Raw genomic sequence first — 17180 nt, 5'->3', positions numbered from 1 at the left:
GAAAGCCACACTGAGTCATAGTAAGGTTCTGAATTGAGTTTTTATTTTAATATATTTCGCCAAATGAATGACGAGCGCTTACACAAGTGGGGGGGAAACCGGAGCACTCGGAGAAACTCCACGCTTACGAGGGGGAAACACTGTAAACCGTATAGGTGAAGATGGCGACCATCCCACTTGCTGTACTGTCTTCTCCTGGCGAGACAGGTGATGGCACCTAGACGCCCAAGGGAAGAGGGTTTCACAACATTCACTGTGCGGGGATCCACCAACCCTCTCTACCTTCCACAGTGCCAGATTACAGGAGTGTGCCTGTAATCTAGCACTGTGTGAATGATAAGAACAATAATAATTTATAAAGTGATAACAATAATACTCATTTCTTTTTGTAACGTGACAATAATTACTTGTACTTACGACATAATAATCATTTTACTTGTAACTTGATAGTAACGATAATAACTTCTACTTGTAATTTGATAACAAAAATATGTACTTGTACTTAGAATGTGACAACAACCCTATGGAACACCCAGTGATGAACAATGAACCCTATGGGAACCTTATGGGAGCCTCAGTGAGTAACACTGAACCCTAAGGGAACACCAGTGAGTAACACTGAACCCTAAGGGAGCTCCAGTAACACAGAAACCTTAAACGAGCTCCAGTGAGTAACACTGAACCCTATGGAAGTGTCAGTGAGTAACATTGAACCCGAAGGGAGCGTCAGTGACGAATTCTGAACTCTATGGAAGCTCCAGTGAGTAACACCGAACCCTATTGGAGTGTCAGTGAGTAACACTGAACCCTATATAGGAGACCCAGTGAGTAACACTGAACCCTACGGGAGACCCAGTGAATACAACTGAACTCTAAAGCCACCTACTCACTCTTCTTAGTTCTTTCGGTAAAGTCACGTAGAAGGGAAGTAATAAAATAATAAAAATGAAACATAATAAAACAATTCTCACGACGTGTCGGCCACAACGCAAGCAGCCGTCATCAGGAGAAAACCAGGTCTGTCGAGGCGACAGCGTCTGAATGACGCTGTCTTTCCGACAGACCTGTTCTTCACCTGAGGACGGCTGCTTGCGTTGTGGCCGAAACGTCGTGAGAATTGTTTTGTTATTATTTTTTACTTCCCTTCTACGTGACTTTACCGAAAGAACCAAGAAGATGAATCCCTGCAGTCACGAAAGCTTTAAATCGAAACCTACTCACCCCTTAGTGTGCTGATTCGGTCTTCATAGGTGATTGCTAACAGCACTTACCTCAACAGTCTCTTCAGGCTATACAATGAATCCCATACATGGAATGTATGTCTTTGTGTGTGAGTTTGTGAGAGAGTTTGCGTGTGCGAGTGAGTTTGTGTGCGCAAGTCAGTTTGTGAGAGTAAGTTTGTGCGAACGAGTGTAGTGTAGCGGTGAGTGTGCTGCGCTACGAGCCTGGTGACCCAGGCTTGATTCCCTCTCACAGTCAACACCAGTTTCAAATGAGTACCTGAGAGAGTGGATGTGAATGAGTGGGTTGGTCAGTGAATTTCTGAGTGAGTCGGTGAGTGAATGGATCAGTGAGTGGATGATTGAGTTGGTGAGTTTTTTAGTGATTGGGTGGATGGGTGCATGTGTAAATGCAGTACAGGGGACTAGCGGTCACAGGGGGTAATGACAGGGGAATTAGCAATGGAAGAGACTAGGGGCCACAATGGGTAATTACAGGTTAATGAATAGACAGGGTGAACGATCTGCGGTCTATGAGAAGGATCGAGAATAAGGCTGTGGCCAAGTGACAGAAGGGAGCAGGTGTGGATCAGGGACCAAGAGCCATCGAGAAGGTTCTAGAGAGGGGGCGTGGTCACGGGTTAAGGGATGGCCACGCATAGGATAAAACGTGTCGAAAACGAGAGGCTCGGGGCTGCTGAAGCCGGGGTATTCGCCTGTCAAGTGTTCGTGCCTTCAATGAAGATCACCGACAAGAAACGTGTCTCCTGGTGTCATTACAACTGGTGTCAGAAGTGGGGTACCATCATGTCACGGTTTAACCGAGGGAAGAACCCACCCGAGACGACCTTTGACAAAGGAAAGGACGAGGGGGAGACCTTCCTTCAGTCAGCCCCGGGAGGCGGGGTCCTGGTCAACAACCCTCTAAGTGAAGAGGAAGCTGCGGTGGCAACTAGGGGAGGGGGGGGTGCAGGCGACCGACAGCAGCTACAAATCATGGAGGGGTGGAGCGAGGTGATGGGATGGCTGACCAACTACTGGCAGCAGTCGAACAGCTCACCTTGCGGTTGGGCAAGGCTGCGGTGAGAGGGGGAGCCACGGACAGCGTGGAGGGGATCGTCGCAGGGGGAGCTGCGCGATCAACAGCCGCAGTCGTTCGCGTGGTGTAAACCAAGCAGGAGAGCCTTACTGAGTCTCAAGACATTATCAGGAGGCTCCTGCTACATTGGAATGTTTGGCCAATTGCATTTAGTTGTGCATGTGGGAGGAAACGGTACCAAGTAGAATGTCATGAATACGACGAGGATGCACCTCAATGACAAGGATAGATGGAATCAAGAATCCATTCATGTACATCTTCGACTAGTCACCTTGTGGCCTAAGCCCACAACACCCGGTATTCCCAGGGAGTCTCCCATCTAAGCACTAATCTCAGGTCTGCTTACTCTCTCAGAGCCAATGAGATTGTGTGGTGTATTCAAAGCCATTGGGTTGAAGGCAATCGACAGGCAGGCAGAGCGAGTGGTGGGTGCATGGGTGGCAGTACAAGCGGCCGATGTAAACCGCTCTGATTGGATAGAGGTGGTCGAGCCAGATGATTGCATAAGCAGTAGCGGAGTGGTGCATCGTGGCCGTGATCGGACATCAAGTGGTCAAGCGGGTATTGTGTGCAATGCAGTAGAAACCAGTTCTGAACCGTCACACCGGTGGTGAGAGGCTGCTGACTTGGAGACGTTTGCCCCAGCTCCAATTCCGAGTTGGCCAACTGTAATAAGGTCGAGATCCTCCCGCGAGCTCAGGGAGGCCGGCTCGGGGCGCTGGCGCTGCGAGTCGACCACGGCGAGGGTCTGGAAGTAAGGGGACGTACGCTTGCGGGCGGCCGCCAGACGAGATGCCGGGTCTCTGAGCGGTAACAACGATTTCGATTGAAAGCTTTCGTGACTGCAGAGATTCATCTTCTTGGTTCTTTCGGTAAAGTCACGTAGAAGGGAAAGAATAAAAAAATAAACGTAATAAAATAATTCTCACGACGTTTCGGCCACAACGCACGCAGCCGTCCTCAGGTGAAGAACAGGTCTGTCGGGGAGACAGCGTCTGAATGAAACAGCACCATGCTTGGAGCGTATATTTAAGCTGGGTTGGAAAGGGGGGAAGGGCGCCTTGACAAAATAATTTGCAAATCAAGAGGAATTTAGCATATTTAGGGAAAATGCAGGTATGTGATTAGTATTACTTATGCCCGTGCATTATGCAGGATTAGCAGCATCAAAGGGAGGGGATATGGGAAATGCAGGTATGTGATTAGTACTACTTATGCCCGTGCATTATGCAGGATTAGCAGCATCAAAGGGAGGGGATATGGGAAATGCAGGTATGTGATTAGTACTACTTATGCCCGTGCATTATGCAGGATTAGCAGCATCAAAGGGAGGGGATATGGGAAATGCAGGTATGTGATTAGTACTACTGTAATAACAGCTATCGTGGGTTCACGTGGGGGATTGGCTTGCCGGTCCTGCTTGTAGCCAATAAGGGTCGAGATAGGGAGTGTGGGGCCGGCGTGATCACGGCATGTCATCAGGAGTGATTGGCCCAGCCATTTGGTGCCCCAGCCAATGGGGATCCGGGTAAGATGCGTAGTCCAGGGATTGACAGTGAACCATCGAGAACGGTCGAGATTGCCCATGGAGGATTGGCTGGGAGGACCACGTGACGAAGGGATTAAGAGGGAGAGAGAGGAAGGATCGAGGGAGAGACTGGGAACTGAACAGGGGCGAGAGCCACGCGCGAACGGGGCTCCGGGTGCCACGTGCGCGGTGGGAGCTGGTGGGAGTCCGCCGCCACTACGTTGTCTGCCAGCAACGGAGCGTGTGGGAGCAAGTGTACCGTGAAGTGAAAATAAAGAGGACCGATTCCGAATCCGTCTCCGGAGAATTATTACATTGGTGTCAGAAGTACTTCTGCGACTGTTTGGACGATCGTCAAGATGTCCAAGCACCCCAGAAAAAAGAACCTGCCTGTGCCTCTATCGGAGGAGGAGGTCGCGACGGATGAAGATGAGCTGTTGGGAGCTACAGCCCCTATGCCGCCTGCTGAAAATGTACTTCTCGACGTCTCTCAGCGTCGACCGACGGAAGATGCGACCGCTGCAGGAACAAAAGGCGAGTGGCGGCTGATGGCGGAGCAGATCGAGTCATTACGTGCCATTCTGCTTAGTCTGGTGACCGCGGTGGCATCCTCACCAGCCGCGGGCCGCCAGATTGCCGATCAACTGGACGCCGCGGGAAGGAGTCCGGTGAAAGAACCTGCGTCCGCCATTCCTTCTGCTACGCGGGAGGACGCCGTCATTCTGGGTGGAGCAGCTGCGCCGGAGCCGTCGGCCGCCATTTTGGGCGCGCCTACCGCCACGCGGCCACCGGCTGCCATTTTGTCTGATACGGGTGGAGAGCGGGAACGCCAGTCGGAGACGCCCGCGGCGCGCGCTTGCCACCGCGGACATCGCCTTCCACAAATCAAAAAATTCATCGCCAGAGGTGATTGGAGTGCTTTCACATGGCGCTTTGAATCGGCTTTTAGATCCGTCAATTGGACGGAGGATGAAGCACGGTGAGCGCTACCTACACTGCTGGACGATGTTTCTCTGGGGGTCTTCCGTTCCATTCCGGCGGCCAAGAAGAAGACACTGCGGGACGCGTTCGTGGAGATGGCGGAATTCTATGACCCACCGACGTCAGCCACCAGAAAATTTATGTTACGTCGCCGAGCATCGGAGGAATCGCCGTTGGCCTATCGTGGGGCATTGATGGCGCTGGCCATGGCTGCCTACCCCGACGCGATGGCCGACCATTTGGATCCTCTCATCCTCTCCCGTATGCTGGAGTTGGCTCAGGAACTCAAGATTTCGCTGCCAGTGTGCGGCCACGAACCACTTACATCGCGATGGGTGGCGCGCTGCCTGGACGCAAAATTTAATATCAGGCGTTGGGACCAGATGGCGGCGTGGACGGGGAAACCGGAGATCGACGGGCCACCTTTGGGGTGGTCTCCACGACTAGTGGTCCACTGCTCCGACGACTCGGGCGACGACGACATGCTGGCTGCTGCTGTTTCGCACGAGAGTCCGGGACGGCGGCTGCGCGACCAGCGTGGCAACTACATGGGCCGTCCGCGTGCAAGGGCCGGGTCGTCCGACCGACGGCCGACGTCGGCGGCTTGCTTCAAGTGCGGCAGACGGGGCCATTTTGTCCGTGACTGCCGCTGTCGGCCTCTACTGTCGCCTCCTCCGACGAGGGGACCTCCATCTCCTCCACCTGCCGCGGAGCCGCAACAACCTCAGGCGAGTCGGCACACATCGGACACCCGGCAGGTCCTGTCACATCACCCATCCATTCGCACTCATTCTCACACTCCTCAGGAAAAATTTACTTCCCCCGCTACAGTTACTCGCTCTGCTACGCAGTGGAAAAAATTGGCTCGCAGGGTGGTAGCTGCGGCTTCGGGCTCGTCGACGGTACGCGGTACCATCGACGGCGTTGATGTGCGCATCTTGGTGGACACGGGCGCGTCGGCCACCATCATTTCTGATGTTATTTTCCATCTGTTGTCCATCCCTGCGTCGCAGATACGTAGGGTTAATGATGCGTGTGTCGCCGCGAATGGGGGAAGCATGGGTATCTGTGGCCAGGTGGATGTGAGCATCGCTATCGGAAATATTACCGCCGCAGGACCTGTGTTAATCTCTCGCTCGCTAGCTGTTCCATGCTTACTCGGTACTGATTTCCTGCGTCGGATGCCGCTGAAAATACGAGTCGACCAGGACTGTTTAGAAATGCCGGGGGGTCGTCGTATGGCGTTCCTGCCTTCCTTGTTGGCCAGCGCGCCTACAGGTAACGCAGTCACTGCCGTTCTTGCTGCTACGGTAGAAGTACCGCCGGGAGCACAGATGTTAATACCGTTGCGTTACCGTAAACCCCTTCGAATGGGGAAGGGTGCAGAAGGCGTGCTGCTATCCCCATCTAATTCGGCATCTAAATCATTTTCTTTAGCGGCGGCGCAAACGATCGTGCGACCGGGTCAAGCACCTTTTATACAGGTGTTAAATGGGGGACCTGACCGCGTTATTGTTCCAGAGGGGTCGGTGTTGGCTCACGCCACTACCGACTTCGCCTCTTGCGACGCAGCGCCGCGTGCACGAATGCCCGCTGGTAGGCCCCCACACGATCGCTCTCAAGAACGTTGGATCGCAGATTTGTGCGGAGAAAATTCTTCCTTGTCGAACGAACAAAGGAACGCCCTGCGTTCATTATTGATACAGTACACTGATGTTTTCAGTAAAAATGATTTGGACCTCGGCCGCACGTCGCTTTTGTCGCACCATATTGACACCGGTGCGACGCCTCCCATCTCTATGCACCCTCATCGCATGAGCCCGGCGGAAAGGGATCACGTGCGCGGAGCGGTAAATGAATTGTTGGCGGCGGACATCATTTCGCCGTCCAACAGCCCTTGGGCCGCGCCCGTCGTTCTGGTAAAGAAGAAAGATGGCGGTACAAGATTTTGTGTTGATTTCCGCCGGTTAAACAAAATTTCGGTGGCGGATGCATACCCCTTACCGAGGATGGATGATTCGTTGGACGCTTTATCGGGTGCTAAGTTTTTTTCTACCTTTGACTTGTCCTCGGGGTTCTGGCAGCTTCCCCTCGACGATGAGTCGAAGGCAAAAACGGCATTCCGCACGCCGCAAGGTCTCTTTAAATTTAATCGGTTGCCTATGGGCTTGAATGCGGCACCGGCGACGTTTCAGCGGCTCATGGAATTGGTGCTGACTGGACTGCAGTGGGAAACGTGCCTCATATATCTTGACGATATAATTGTTTTCAGCCGCACGTTCGAAGAACACCTCCAACGTCTAGAGGCGGTTTTTCAAAGAATGCGTACGGTTGACCTTAAATTTAAACCTAAAAAATGCCACCTTCTGCAACACTCTGTCCGCTACTTGGGTCATATCGTCAGTTCGGACGGCGTATCCACTGACCCTCTGAAAACGAAATGTGTACGAGAGTGGCCCACGCCCACTTCGGTGGGAGATGTTCGGCGGTTTATTGGGTTCGCTTCCTATTATCGCCGCTTCGTTAAAAATTTTGCGACGTTGGCAAAGCCATTACATGTTCTGACTGGCAAAAATCAAAGGTTTCAATGGGGAGCGGAAGAGGAAAAATCTTTTATGGCACTTCGGAACCACCTCGCCACGGCGCCAACGCTGGATTTCCCAGATTTCTCACAGCCGTTCATCCTCGATACGGACGCTAGTGATATCGGCATTGGGGCCGTTTTGTCGCAACGTAAGGACGGGGTAGAGCGAGTAGTGGCGTACGGCAGCCGGGTTTTGTCCCCTGCGGAAACACGCTATTGTGTGACAAGACGGGAACTTTTGGCAATTGTTCACTTTGTCCGTTTGTACCGGCCGTACCTGTATGGACGGAAATTCCTAGTTCGCTCAGATCATGCGGCTTTACAATACTCCTTGAAATTAGATCAACCGTCAGGCCAATTGGCCAGGTGGCTGGAATCGTTACAAGAATTTTCCTTTGATATTACATACAGAAAGGGGGCCCGTCATGCGAACGCTGACGCGCTCTCAAGGCTGCCGCCCCTTCCTCCGTGCACTTGCCTGACGGGCACGCACCGCTGTGCGGCACCGGCCGCTTCGCCTTGTCCGGTTATGGGGGCGATAGCGGATGAGGATGCGGGGGCGGAAGCGAAGGAGGACGACCAGCAAGGGTCGGTGGACACGGATGATATCTTACGGTTACCGCACGCGGTTTGGCTACGTGAGCAGGAGGCTGATGCCTCGCTGTCTCCACTACGGAAATTGATAGGGAAACAAAAATCTCGATTGGCGGGTTGGAAATGGCAGATGTTCCGAGGCAAGTCGGGATTGTTAATGTGTACTGACGGGTTGTCTGATCGACCACGCTTGGTGGTGCCTACTTCACTTCGCTACGACCTGCTTCGTGCTTTGCACGCTGATAAATTGATGCACCTCGGCGTCCAAAAGACTTTGGCCGCACTGCAGAAGGATTTCTTTTGGGCCGGTATGACAACAGACGTCAATGACTTTATTCGCTCATGCCAGGACTGTGCAAAGAGGAAGCCGCCTCGGAACCCCTATGTACCACCGTTACGTTCCATTGAGGTGTCCCACATTAACGAATTGGTCGCTCTCGATATTCTGGGCCCGTTTCCCCCGTCGGCGAGGGGCAATAAATACCTTCTCGTCGGGGTGGAATATTTTTCTCGATGGCCGATGGCCTGGCCCCTACCCGACCAGACGGCAGCATCCATTACCGACGCTTTCTTGAACGGGTATGTCATGGACAAGGGGGCACCTGAAAGGCTGCTCACAGATCAGGGGCGGAATTTCTCTTCCAAATTGCTTAAGGAAGTTTGTGACGCGTTGGGTACGAAGAAAATTCGCACTTCTCCTTACCACCCACAAACAGATGGTATGGTGGAACGATTCAACCGCACCCTCTCGGCTATGCTTTGTCACACGGTCAGTGAAAAGCAAACCGATTGGGACCTGCACATACCAGGCGTCTTAGCGGCTTACCGCATGGTTCCACACACATCCACGGGATACTCACCATTCTTTTTGATGTATGGCCGTGAAAATGTTCCACCCATCGACGTGCAATTGGGTGAGCCAAGCAAACGACCGTCCCGTTCCTTGCCTGACCACGTGCGTGACTCGCTTGAACGAGTGACGGAGGCGCGAGAGGCTGCCCAGTGTGCGACAGCCCGTGCTCAGGCAAGGAACGAACGTTATGCGCGTCGATCGCATACTCACATGTCTTGGTCAGTGGGGGACCGGGCGTGGCTCCACTGCCCCCAGGTACCGGCGGGCACATCCCCCAAACTGCACAGGCCGTGGCGAGGGCCTGTAACACTAATAGATGTTCGGAACTTGCAGAGTATCCGTGTTCAGTATGAAAATCGGCGGTGGTATGTCCACTCCTCACGGCTTAAACCCTATGTTGACGCGCGTGTCGGCCCTTCATCCCCATTAGTTGACCTGCCGGGTTCCGTCGAGCCGACCACGCCGCTTGCCACACCCATTGATCCCAAGGGGGACTGTGTTGTGCCTCCTACAGATGAACAGGTTCTGAGGGCTGAGGTGGCCCCAGCCGCCCCCCCTCCAATGAGACCTGACCTGGGCGTGACCAAGCATCCACAACCTACTTCTTCTTCAAGCCTACAACCTCCTGTCCATCCGGAAGCAAGGGGATCAGGCGCTGGAAGCGGAGGGGGTCCCGCGTCACGTACGCGGTCGAAATCTCTCCCGTTTCGTTAACGTTTGATCGTTCGTTTAATTCCCTGTTGTTACTGCGCTGCAGGGGCGCCCTAATGTATGTCGTGATTTTGTTGTATGGGTGACTTTTTAAATGTTGTAGGCGCAGGGACGCCGGTTCACCCTCATATTGTTAAACGCACCTTGGTGCCCTAATAATATGTTTCGGAATTGGTTTATCACCCTTTCCCAGCCGAGACGGCTATTTTTTTTCACCGGGGGGGGGGGGGTGATGTAATAACAGCTATCGTGGGTTCACGTGGGGGATTGGCTTGCCGGTCCTGCTTGTAGCCAATAAGGGTCGAGATAGGGAGTGTGGGGCCGGCGTGATCACGGCATGTCATCAGGAGTGATTGGCCCAGCCATTTGGGGCCCCAGCCAATGGGGATCCGGGTAAGAGGCGTGGTCCCGGGATTGACAGGGAACCATCGAGAACGGTCGAGATTGCCCATGGAGGATTGGCTGGAGAGGACCACGTGACGAAGGGATTAAGAGGGAGAGAGAGGAAGGATCGAGGGAGAGACTGGGAACTGAACGGGGGCGAGAGCCACGCGCGAACGGGGCTCCGGGTGCCACGTGCGCGGTGGGAGCTGGTGGGAGTCCGCCGCCACTACGTTGTCTGCCAGCAACGGAGCGTGTGGGAGCAAGTGTACCGTGAAGTGAAAATAAAGAGGACCGATTCCGAATCCGTCTCCGGAGAATTATTACACTACTTATGCCCGTGCATTATGCAGGATTAGCAGCATCAAAAGGAGGGGATAGGGGTAGCAAGAAATAAATAATTCCAAGCGTTTGCAGTTGAAACAGAAACTTAATTAGAATTGCATGCTTTTCTGTCATTAGCATAACGTACTTCAGTGTTGTGGGGCATCTAAGATTCATATCGTCAGCTTAAACTGTGAAAATAATCACAAAATTCCGCTATCCAAGTATACTACTGTTTTTGTACGTACACTGCTGTGTATGTACACTCGTGTGTGTATGCGCACTTGTATGCATGTGCACCCGTGTGTGTATGTATGAAGCAGTGTGTATGCACATTCGTGTATGTTTCTACCGCGCTGTGTATGTCCACTCGTGTGTGGGTGTGTACATGGGGGTGTATATGTGTACTCGTGTATGATTATGTATTGGAACAAACACATTATTTTTATATTGTGTCGTACAAAGAATTGAGGGGCAACGTGGTAGGAATGCGCCACCTCAACATGGAACTACAGGGATGAGACTCCCCGCTCGTGGTGCTAAATGAATGAAAACAGCGCCACTGAGCAGACAGAGCCCCGCCCCTACAGCTCGTGAGTGTGACGTAGTGAGTGTGACCAGCGGACTGCCACGATGCTGCCAGGTAAGGGTAAACTTGTGTGATGGAGATGCTTCACCTGAAACTCGCCTCCACACGTGTTCGCTATGAACATTGTAGCAATAAGGAACGATCAGTCATCTTTAACATAGCAGGTCTTTATTGTTCTGCAAGTATATTAACGTTAAAACTCGTAGATACACATGCACACTCGTGTGTGAATGCACACCGCTGTATATACAGTTGCGTTTGGATGCACTCTCGTGTGTGTATGTCTACTCGTCCGTGTTATTTTAAAGGAAAGATATGGTCGCAATAACGTACGATCAGTCATCTTTAAAAACAAATCAGGTCCTTATTATTCTGCAAGAAAACTCACGTTAATACTCGTATCGAAATCTTTATTAATACGCATGCTCAAACAGTTAAAATATATTCTTAAAATCAAACACGTAAACGTCGATTTCCCCTTTGACGTCCTTTTCGCTTGAAGCCATTCGTCCATAGTTTAAAATTGTTGTGAGAAGATGACAACACATGCCACCTTCTACAATAAACAGCACACATTTAACAGCCCCGATGATCCAACGACGAGACGAAGCAATGTATCTATCGAAGTATAAAATTGTTGTCATTCTGAAATCAGTGAACACTTCTGGAACTTAAAAGGAAGACATTCATCTGAACACATTATAGAGCATGCACAACATCACTCTAGCTTGAAGTCCTAGAAATCACCGAAAAAATATATAAGAGACACGAATATGACTCTCCAGCCACTCCACTACATCAAGCCATCTCTCAGGATGCAACTGCATGGGGTCGAAAGAGGAATTTCGTTTAGGACTCATGACAACATTTTTACTCTTTGCTTGATGATGCCTTTGAAGTGTTGCTGACCGTGAAAATGCTTCCAACGCACAGAACAATCAAACGGTTTTGTTGAAATAATTACACTAGCTTGGAGTAGTGCTGGAAATCACTGATATAATCAATTGCACCTAATAAATTGATCCAACAGAGACACAAACGTGCACATTCCAGGACTTTAACAGAAGTACTCATTACTTTGATTATCCAGCCACTCCAGCAGCCATTTCTCATGGGGTCAAAATAGGAATTGTCGTCAGGACTCATTACATCCGCTACATCAACGCATCTCTCAGGATCCACCTGCATAGGTTCGAAAGATTCATTTTTTTCAGGACTAATTGCAGCACTTTGTATTTCACCTTTTGATTTCACTTCCCTATCATTGCTGATCTTCTCATGCTTGTTTCGGGGTGATGACCGTGTGAAGATCTGACTTCCTTGCAAATGCCTTCCCGCACACAGCGCAATTGAATGGCTTCTCGCCCGTGTGTGTTTCTTGGTGACTGTTAAGAGTTGATTTCTGTGAAAATGACTTCCCACACTCAGAGCACTTGAATGGCTTCTCGCCCGTGTGTGTTTTCTGGTGACGGTTAAGAGTTGATTTCCGTGAAAATGACTTCCCACACACAGAGCACTTGAATGGCTTCTCGCCCGTGTGTGTTTTCTGGTGACTGTTAAGAGTTGATTTCCGTGAAAATGACTTCCCACACACAGAGCAATTGAACGGCTTCTCGCCCGTGTGTGTTTTCTGGTGATTGCGACGAGTTGATAAATCTGCAAATGCCTTCCCACACACAGAGCACTTGAACGGCTTCTCGCCCGTGTGTGTTTTATGGTGACTGTTAAGAGTTGATTTCCGTGAAAATGACTTCCCACACACAGAGCAATTGAACGGCTTCTCGCCCGTGTGTGTTTTCTGGTGACAGTTAAGAGTTGATTTCAGTGAAAATGACTTCCCACACGCAGAGAAATTGAATGGCTTCTTAACCGTGTGTGCGTGGCGCTGTGGAGAGTTTATCTGCCTCATGTGACTGATTCTTCAGAGCAGAGGAACAGTCGCGGGTGTTGTTGAGAGTTAAAGGTACCCTTTAAGCTGCGTGGATGTCTGGCTCAAATCGCCAAAAAGCAAACTCTCACTACCGTCTAACCGAGACACAGTAACGTCTCGTAAGTCGGACGACACACGATTACCAGTGTATCCACTAACAAAGTCACTTACTTGTTGATGCACGGCGTATCGATGTCCCTGTAACCCGTCTGAAGAGATCGCCACAAACTCTCCCAGTCGCCACGCAATCGTGCTCGCCAAGGCTGGGTCTAGCAGAAGGGTAATCTGCAGAGCGAGGAGTCGAGCGTCTTTCTTCAGTGAAATTCCTCTCCAAATGGTCTTGAGGTCTGATTTTAAGCTCCTTATAACTCGGCTCTAGCATCCAAATCCTTTGTTCTCGTCTTGGCCTATCATGGACCTTGCATTAATTTTTTTTTTTTACATTAACAAACTGCATATCAAACAACATAGCTAATCTGGCCATTGTTATTAAACCTTAATATGTATGTGCATCTCACTGCATAATTGTATGCATAATTCAGTGCTTCCTGTGAATTTGCTAATATTCACCCGGCTATGTCCTGTAAACTGCTGCAGGTTTAGAAGATTTAACAACGACATACAGTTCGAAATATAGAAATGAAGATGTCGAGTTTGATTTGGACTAAGAGGTGCAAGTTTATGCTGTGATGAACCTGTTTAATAAACATATTTAAGGACACTCGTGTTGAACATGGTGCTTCTAGCAAACAAGTGTGTTATATTATAATTTACGTCATAAACTTTAAATAATCATCTGAATGGTTTAGCTTGTAAGCGTGGTCTTTAATAAAGTAATGCAACAAGAACAATCAACCACCTTTTAGTCTGTAACATACGACCTTCGGTGTGTATATATGTAGTGGTGGTGTTGACGTGCGCCGACTGTGACAGTGATGGATCACGGGGCGGCGCTGGGTGCGGGGTTGGGCACGCGTTGTGGGCGTGGTGTGGACGCGTGCGCCGGGAGTGACAGATGACGGGGCGGCGCGGCGTGGGTGGTGAGGCACGATGAGATGTGGGAAAACAGGATCGTAGCCAGCGCCGAGTGATTGGTCGAATAAGATGGGTGCTCGCAGCGACGTCCGCAGGTGGGGTATAAAGGGGGACGCGCGAGAGCACTCGGGGAGAGTTGCCCGGTTGAAGACCCGAAGACGGAGCTGAAGACCTAGTGCCCCGAGACCCCTAGTCCCGCCGTCCTTGTGGGGACCGGGGCCCTGTGTGGCTCGGAGGCGAGGCTGTGGGACCCGGGGTCCGACGCCCACGTGGGTCGGGCTGGGGACCCACAGTCAAGACGGATACCCCGGGCAGGGAGTGTCCCGAGTAGCTCAGTGGCGTTAGTCGCCGAGTAGCTAAGTGGGTGTTGGTCACCCGAGTAGCTCAGTGGCGTTAGTCGCCGAGTAGCTAAGTGGGTGTTGGTCACCCGAGTAGCTCAGTGGCGTTAGTCGCCGAGTAGCTAAGTGGGTGTTTGTCACCCGAGATACAAAGTAGGTGTTAGTCACCTGTGAACGAGTTTGGTAAAATAAAGAGTGTGTTACCCGTGAAGTCGTCTCCCGCCGAGTTACTACATTACAACTGGCGTCAGAAGTAAACCTGTCTTCAAGAAGTATGGACACGAGGAAGACTACCCGTACCCACGAGCGAGGTCGGGACGACGACGGCGTACCGGGGACACCAACCTCGGGAGGAGAGGACGAGGAGTTGCCGCCGATGCAGCACTTCGCGGTGATGGCCGACGCTCCGCTTGCCTCCGACACCAGCCTCCAAGACGCGCACTCCCGGTTGGCGGAGTTGCTACTCGCCGCCGCCGCTGTCTTGGCTGACATCTCCGTTCCGGCGAGCGGGAAAACGGCTGCGGGGTTGGTGGAGGAAGCGACGTTGGAGGAATCCCGCCAAAAGGCGCTTCGCGCCAAAAGTCTGGAAGTTGCCGCCGTTTTTGGGGGGCCGCCATCGATTGGCGGGAAACACGGACGCCACGTGGCCGGACACCTCCGCTCAGCGCAGCCCACGTCATCAGCGCGCGCCGGAGCTCTCCATTTTGCGCCTGACAACCGAGCCGACATTTTACACAACTACAGCGGAGCGCAGGAAAATCTCTCCGACGTCGACGACGATCGGGTCCTCCAGCAAAGATTGCCCGAGCTGTCGGCGTTCAAGGCGGATGGGGGCGACTGGGGAGCCTTCCAACGAAGGTTCCTCGCTCATCAGGAGATGTCAGGGTGGTCCGACACCACTGCCCTGCGTGCGTTGCCAGCGATGCTTGACGACGACGCGCTTGCAGCCTTCACATCTGCTGCAAGGTCGTCCCGCTCTACGCTCCAGGACGCACTACACCTGATGGCGAAGGTGTTCGGACCGCCCTCCACGTGTCGCCACCAGTTCTACGATCGGCGGAAGGTGGCTGGAGAAACGACGCTCGCCTATCGCACGGCACTGCTCGCCTTGGCGGACGCAGCTTTTCCCCGCATGGATAAGGAGGGGAAGGACGCCATGGTGACGGAGCAGCTGCTGGCGTTGGCCCACGAGTTGGGGGTCCCCATCAATGTGGCGGACGAGATGGATATCTGCTCCCTGGCGATCGCCACGAGCATTCACGAGTACGAGGTCCTCAAACGCAAGCCGGGGGTCGTCTGCAAATGGGCGGGGAACGCGGCACTGGCCGCCACGATCGCCGAACCTCAGCCAGCTGCGGATCAGGAGCAGGCCTTCGCTGCATCGCGTCCGGGGGAGTGGAGAACGGGAGGTCGTTCGCCCACACGTTCACCCCGCAAGCTGGAGCAACCGAAACCTACGACGTCCGTCGTCTGCTACAACTGCGGCCTTCGGGGTCACGTCGCAGCCGGGTGCCGGGCCCCGCGTCAGCGCGCCACAGGACCACGTCGGGACGACGACCAGGGCCACAAGTCATCCCAACAAAACCCGGCAAGTCGCGGCACCTCACACGTTCGGTCCGCAAACACGGCACATTCGGGTCGCCGCTTGGCGGTGGGGGGTTCGCGGCTGGGTGCCGGGGGTTCACTTCGGCGAGGGGGGTCCGTACGCGGCCCGCAAGCAGTCGAGTGGTCCGAATTGGCCCACAGGATCGTGGCTGCGTCGGCCGGGTCGTCCGTGGTAACGGGGTTTATTGACGGGGTTGAGGTCCGGGTGCTGGTGGACACGGGTGCGTCGGCCACCATCATCTCGGACCTTATTTATAACATTCTTCCCGTCCAAAGTAGACCCCTTCTGCCAGTAGACGTGCCATTTTATGCGGCGAATGGGGGATCCCTGGGGATCATCGGCCAGATTCGGGCGACTATTTGCATTGGTGACATCAAATTGGCGGGCCATATTTTTGTATCATCATCGCTGGCCGTTCCCTGTTTGCTAGGTACGGACTTTTTGTCCAAAATGCCCATCAAAATTCTTATAGATCAGGCCTGCATAGAGCTTCCGTCAGGTCGGCGGGTTGCGTTCTTGACGAGCCCTACCAAAATGCGCACGGTTTGTGCGACGGTGCAGGCGCTGGCAACTCACACTGTTCGGGTGCCCCCGGGATCGCAAATGTTAGTACCCCTTCGGTTGAGGAAGCCACTCGAGGTGGGTGCGGAGGCACAGGGGGTGCTGTTGGGGCCGTCTAACAGGGCCAGAAGGGGCCTCGACTTAGCGGTTGCTCAAACCATGGTGAGAGGGGACAGTGAGCCGTTCGTAATGGTCCTGAATACGGGGTCGCGGCCGGCCGTAATTGCGCAGGGAACGGTGCTGGCTCACGCCGCGCCGCTACCCGTTGAGGAACGGCTCGTGGCTCAAGCAGATTTCACTGTCAAGTCGCATCCTCCAAGTGATGAGGGGACTGAGTGGTTGGACTCGTTGTGTGCCGGTTCTGCTAACTTGTCCGAGGTGCAATTGGGAGCATTGAGGGGTTTGCTACTCGAGTTTGCTGACGTGTTCAGCAAACATAAGTACGATATCGGCTGCACTGACCTGTTGCGCCACCACATAGCTACAGGGGACGCGGCCCCTATTCGTCAGAATCCCTTCCGGCTCAGCCCAGCCGAGAAGGAGCATGTGCAATCGGCGGTTAATGATATGTTGGCGGCCGATATCATTTCGCCCTCTTCTAGTCCGTGGGGTGCTCCTATTGTCCTAGTAAAAAAACAGGACGGGTCCTTGCGGTTTTGTGTCGATTTCCGCCGCTTAAACAAAATCTCGATGGCAGATGCGTATCCGCTCCCCAGGATGGATGAGTCGCTGGATGCCTTGGCGGGAGCACAGTTTTTTTCCACACTCGATCTGCTTTCTGGATTTTGGCAATTGCCACTCGATAACGAGTCTAAACCTAAAACTGCTTTCCGGACACCTGGTGGC

At 52.8% G+C, this 17180-nt stretch overlaps 1 pseudogene; it reads right to left on the bottom strand.

Moving 5' to 3' along the window:
• The window catches only part of LOC144953663 (uncharacterized), a 267013-nt pseudogene that overhangs the window by 106268 nt on the left and 143565 nt on the right, over positions 1 to 17180 (bottom strand).

The sequence above is a fragment of the Lampetra fluviatilis genome, chromosome 80 (assembly GCF_964198595.1).
Source record: "Lampetra fluviatilis chromosome 80, kcLamFluv1.1, whole genome shotgun sequence".
Taxonomy (NCBI): Eukaryota; Metazoa; Chordata; class Hyperoartia; order Petromyzontiformes; family Petromyzontidae; genus Lampetra; species Lampetra fluviatilis.
This window is presented reverse-complemented; position numbering and strand designations above follow the sequence as displayed.